The sequence below is a fragment of the Zingiber officinale genome, chromosome 3B (assembly GCF_018446385.1).
Source record: "Zingiber officinale cultivar Zhangliang chromosome 3B, Zo_v1.1, whole genome shotgun sequence".
In the NCBI taxonomy this organism is placed as follows: domain Eukaryota; kingdom Viridiplantae; phylum Streptophyta; class Magnoliopsida; order Zingiberales; family Zingiberaceae; genus Zingiber; species Zingiber officinale.
The window spans coordinates 99,144,381-99,150,775 of record NC_055991.1 but is presented as its reverse complement, the minus strand read 5'-3'; the positions used below and the strand labels follow the sequence as shown (position 1 = coordinate 99,150,775).

The 6,395-nt window shown below is 42.5% G+C and overlaps 1 long non-coding RNA gene across 1 annotated transcript; it reads right to left on the bottom strand.

Annotated features, from left to right (window-relative positions):
* Positions 1 to 1,246: 1,246 nt before the first annotated feature.
* On the bottom strand, positions 1,247 to 3,426 carry LOC121968467. The gene is made up of 3 exons (XR_006108160.1): positions 3,342 to 3,426; positions 3,151 to 3,272; positions 1,247 to 1,304 (listed from the first exon to the last, which is right to left on the bottom strand). It is a non-coding gene; the product is annotated as an uncharacterized LOC121968467 (long non-coding RNA).
* Between the last annotated feature and the right edge of the window lie 2,969 nt (positions 3,427 to 6,395).

Genomic DNA, 6,395 nt, shown 5'->3' with positions numbered 1-6,395 from the left:
CTCATATGAATTATGAGATTTAAAAAATGGATATCAAGACAGCTTTCCTTAATGGAAGTGTAAAATACCGAAAAATGGCGAATAATGATAAGAAAATTTTATAGAATTTTTAGAAATTTTTCTGGAATTTTTCGGAGCTCGTATGACTCAGGTTACGGGGATAAAAACGGGGCTCGGGAAAAGCCTGTTTAGGCTACCCATTTAAGTGAGGAAATGTTTTATTTTTATTTTTAATTTCTTTTCTTTTTCTTTTATTTCTTTTCCCCGTTTCCTTTCCCGATCCTCGCCGAACCTGCGCCGCACACTTGCGGTTATCTTCTCCCAGCCAAACCGATCACCCCATCTTCTTCTAATTCTTCTCTTCGCCTACCCCACCCGACGGTGCCGCTGTCCCTCACCGATTCTTCTCCTCTTCATCTCTTTACAGATCGTCGATTGCTCTTCCCCTTCTCTCCTCTGCGTCGTCGTCGACCACCACGGCCCAACGTCGGCTGCTGGACGTCCGAGCGGCACCGATCTCCCTTCTATTCTGACGACACCACACGAGCGCTGGCCACCTTGCTCCTCACGCGCATCACCACCGTCCTGGTGCCACATCCTCTTCCTCTGCCTAGCCCTAGTTTCCACTACCTCCAGTTGTCGGCCGAAGTCCATCTCCTCCTCTCCACTTTGTCCGGTGCCATGCCCTAGTTCTGCTGGGTTGGCTGTGGTCGGCCTACCAAATGGTGGCTTGCGTTATTTTGGATCAGAGAGGAAAATCTGTTAGGAGACAAAGATTTAGCTTCCTTGATCCATCAGCAACAAGTCTGTGGCAGTAGTGGCTTCATCGTTGCTCTAACAACAACTTCCAGCGGCTGCATTTGTCACGCCCCCAAAGGAGTCTCTGCTAGACAAAAATCTGACAGCATCTCCCCTGTACCGGTGACAATCTGAAACATCAATACAAGCAAAATACATCAGCCACATGCGGCTGGAATATTTATATACACAACCACGCAGTTATAATAACAGACCACTCGACTCGCAGTTATATATAAAACAGCCCACACGGCTGTACTAAAAACCAACACAGCGGAAAAACGAAAACAGAAAGCCCAATACAACACAATCAACACACTGCTAGCCGGCTAGGCTTTATACAACAAATACAACACCAAAACCATAAGATAGCCACATGGCTATACACAAATACAATGCCAAAAATAAGAAAAGAATATACAAAAGAAAACAATCACGATCTTCGGATGTGACGTAGGACCCGGCAGACAGGATACTCCGAGCGACACCAACCATCTACAGGCTACCTGAAAACATAAATGTATATATGCGGTGGTGAATATAGGTAACTCAGCGGGTAATAGAAAACATAGTGCATGGTCCATAAAATAACATGGAGATCACAAGTATACAGCCTCAGTAGGGAATAAGAACATGTTCATACTATCATAATCAATGCATCTGAACATACCTGACATAATAACCTGACATAAACTGTACAAACCACAACTAACATAATGACAGATACATACCCAATCTGGAATCGACACATGGTACAATGATCGGTAAACTCACCGGATCTGCAACAGATATACCCGTGACACCTGTGCAATATAGATACGACTGCATATACATGTAAAATAAATGACATGTATGCAGCATGGCAACCAAATGCAACAATCATATCGCAAACAAATGCAACATACCACAAACACATGCAACTAGTATCTACTAGGCATGTATGCAAATATATCTCCAACGATGCACTGCGAATCAAATGCAAATGTGCATGCATGCTCCATGGTCACCCCCGCCACCTCTCTAGACACCACGACCCCTGTATGGCCGAGAGGCTTGGGTCCGTGACAAACCGTACTAGCCTCCAGTACATGCACCGCTATAGGTGGCCGAAGCGGACGGTCAGCTAAGTAGTTATATAACTACATAGCTAAGGGTCCCTGACCACTCATAACTCAAACCCTCTGCCTACTGTACCCTTAAGACCCACTACTCCAGAGTGGTCGAGGCTGACAGAATACTGAGCGGCTGAATGAGCACGACAGGACTAGCTCCACTCCTAGCTACCACTCTCCAACAGTGGCCGAATGGGCAGCTATAAACAACCAACAACTCTCTCACCACAAGGGAGACAATAGTCATCAGTATGCAATGAATGATGACATGATATATATACATATATAATCATGATACCGACACTGTCATCATCAATGCAACCCCCAAACCACATGAGTACACCACAATATGAGTAAAATCGTCATGATAAATCCACACATCCCACCGAACACATGTACACAACTACACACGTATAATCAACCAAAAATCTCCAATAATCCCCCTGGACACATATGCACAGATCGTAAATACAATCAACATGTATCCTCCAACAATAACACAACGGACATGTGTATAAACCACAAACATACAATCTACATAACTCCTCCAAAAGTGCATAACCAAACACGTATGTACATACAACATGCAAATGTAGGGTCAACATGATGACTCCTAAAACACATACCAAGCTACATACAATCCACATTATGTACCCAATCAGCATGGTAATACTAACGCCCGACAATCCCTACAAGACCTACTCTACATGTGTAATCGCAACAGAGTAGATATCAAGAGCTGAGACTATATATGAATTAAATAGATCATCTCTAAGCTCTAGCAAAAGTAACAAGCAGGAAAAACAGCAACCGAACACGATATAAGGTAAAGTAACCTAATCCGTCAAATAACAACCATGCACTAAGCTCAAAGAAAATCTACATAGAGGCAAAGGAAGAAATACCCGCCTTTATCTGTCGACCGTGTCAGATAAACCAATCCCCCGTCGAGACGCTCGCCTCGAAATAAAATCCTGTGATCACATAATATACTTAGCTAATTACATAGGTAGCAAATAGCTAAATAAACTCCCAAATCTAATTAGGGAAGCCTTAATCAAAATGATTAACCTAATTCCTTAATCCAATTAGGTTTAACTAAATCCACAATCCTTCACTTCAATCCTACTCATGAGTTAATCAATTTAATCATGATCATCTTCTAAAATCAATATACACTAATCAAATCCAATCATCCATCTATCACATAAATGCAACCAAAACTCCATAGTTAGCTCACCTTGATCCACAACAAAATCCACACCCTTTGATGAAGAAATCCAAAGTTTGCTGTGGAGAAAAATGGAGCTTCTCCACCCATTTACAGCTGGTCCAGCACAAATAGATGCCCAAAATCAACACCTAGCATAAATCCAATATCCAATACAACTTAATCCAATCTCAACATAAAAAATCCATAACACAACTTACCCAAACTGAATCTGCAGCCACTCGATGAAAGAACCAGTAGCAGCTGCGCAGAAATGGATCTCCCCCTTTAACTCAAGCATCTCCATTCACCTTCCATACATCCATAACCAAGAATTAAACCCTAAATCACACTCCACATTCCTTTAGCTAACCACTTACCCAAATTCGGATGCACCGTGGTTAATCCAAAGTCGAAAATCTGCTTGTTGTCGGGACCAGACGTAACCTCTGCCACCAACAATAATCCCTAATCAACACTACATAAAGATCAAATACCCTAAAACAAAATCGAAACATCCACAGCTGAGCATTAGTTCTAATTACTGATGTATAATCATCTAAACTAGCAACTTACCCCTGAATCGATCTCTGATGTCTGGCCGAGAGCTTCACGTCGAAGCAAGAAGAGAGTCCCACACTACCCCTAGCGGTAGAAAGATGGCCGGAAGAAAGAATCTGGTGGCTACAAATAGCCCCCAGTGGTCCAATCCTCGCCGTAGCTATAACAATCTGACACACTATGAATCTCAACATCCCAACAGAGGTAAGATCGGCCAATGCATAGTATTACTCACCACAAATCCAGATTCGCAGCTTCCTCCCCGACCACATCGATGCCGATCCAAGACAAAGGGAATCGATAGGAATGCTAGGGCACTGCTCCAAGAAAGGCTCCAGCGTCCCGTGGGTCGACGATTCGCAGCGGCACGAGCGAGAGAGGGAAGAGGTAAGCTCGGCCGGCGATGCGTCGCTGCGATCGCGATGCCAACGGCGATGGCGCAACAGCATGGGAAGAATCGGAGAGGAGAGGAAAAGGAATCGCAACACCATCGACCTAAAGGGTCGGCTAAGGCCCACTGGAGAAGACCGTTACCGGCGGTCGGCGTTGATGCCCGGCAACTGGCGATGAAACTGGATCGCGAGGGAGAGGAGTCAGGGAAGAGGATGTCGTGCGAGAATGGCTTCGGGAGAAGAAGATGGGAAATTTAGGGATTAAGGTTTTTAATTAAATACTTAGGTCAACTTAATTAAATCCTAAGTTAACCTCTTAATTAACTCCCAACTTAAATGGGTATTCCAAACAAGCCTCTACTGTACCCCGAATCCATCCCCTCAAAACAGGTCATACAAACTCCGTTTAAATCCCGAAAAATTTCTAAAAGTTTTGAAAAAATCCAATAAATTTTTCCGTCCAATAATATTTATTATTTAATTTTCCGATATCTTACATTCTCCCCCACTAATAAAAATTTGGTCCCCAAATTTACTGGTCAATTCAGGGATCCTCCTCCAAACATAACATCCAAGCAACAAACTCATATACCACTCTATCAAAGTATGATGAACAAATCTTCAACCGTAAAGAATGACTCTGTGGGTTATGAGCTCACCCTACCTCCGCTACACCCACTCTGCAATCTACCTAACTATGGAAAAATCAACTACCTCTGAAATCCCAAATCTACTATCCTCAGATCCTCCAACACCTGTATAGGGCGGTCAAACTGTCCATCAGTCTGAGGGTAAAAATCTATACTAAATCGAAACTCCTAATCCAAAGTCTACTGTAATCACCGTCAAAACCAAGATGTGAAATCGCTGATCTCCATCCAAAACAATACTAAGAGATATACCATGAGGTCCGATAATCTCTCTACAGTATAATCCTAATACTCAATCCAAAAGAATCCGTCCCACAAATCGATGGCTAGGGAGCAAAGTCGTCACCCAATAATGATTACCCAAACCATAATATCCTCTCCATGTTTTGGATAATCCCACAACAAAATCCGTCATAACATGCTCCCAACTCGACTCTAGTATCCAAATCATCGGAGGCAATCCTACTAACCTCTGATGTTCAACCTCCACTTGCTGACATAATAAACATCAAGCTACAAAATCCACGATGTCTTTCTTCATGTCGTTCCACCAATAAGAGTGCTCCAATGTCTCCACATATCAGATGTCACCCGAATGTATCGCAAATCCAAGTCAAGGTGTTTCCTGAATTAACTCCTCCCGAATAAGAAGTGACTCGGGAACACACATGATCTCCCACGAAAATAAAGAATCTCATTCTCATTACACGAGAATTCTCACTACTAGCACGAGACTACTCCGCTCATGCTACATCGGAACTGCACCGACTCCCAGATACGATACATCTGTGTAGAGTACAAATCCGTCTACACTAGAAAGTACAACTAAGACAGTGCAGTTAACACTTCTCGTTTCAACTCCTGAAACTGATCTCATAAGCGTTTATCCAGGAAAATTTCATACTCATCCTGAACAGTCCCGTCAACGGCATAAATACTGGAGAAAACCCTCCATCAATCTCCGGTATAAACTTCGACCACTTCCAACTGGTGATAGCCTCTAACTCTTGTGGATCTACTAATATCCCTACTGGTGACTATATGTCCTAGAAATTTCCACAGAAGACAATCACATCACGCACTACTGAACTTCGCATATAGATGTTCCCGATAAAACATCTCTAGAACTATGCGAAGCTAGTGTATGTAACCCACCTCGGATCGGGAATAGATTAAAACATCGTCAATGAAGACAATGAAAACTGATCCAAACCTCTAGAAATACCAAACACATTGAGTCCATATAAACATCTAGGTCACGATATGCTTAAATAGTAACACCAATGACTCATAATATCCATACAACAGGCACACCCAACCGTAAGGTCCCCAACAACAAGTCTGTAATATAATCACTAACTACAAATCAACAAATCCACAAATATTACAGACATACCGCACTCCATGTCACTACCAATATCGAACACCAAATCATAGATCATCAAGTCAAATATCCGCTAATAGATCATCAAAAGACAACAAATCACCACACCTGATCTCACCATATCCACCAATCAAAAATCATCCTCAACATCAATCAATCATACCATATAGTCTCCTAAACAAAGATAGAGAAAAAGGAAATCATCCAACCTTCAACACTCACTATCAACAAACTAAATGTATCCAAAAGGTCTGCCAAATCTCATCATCTCATCCTCTTAGATACTCA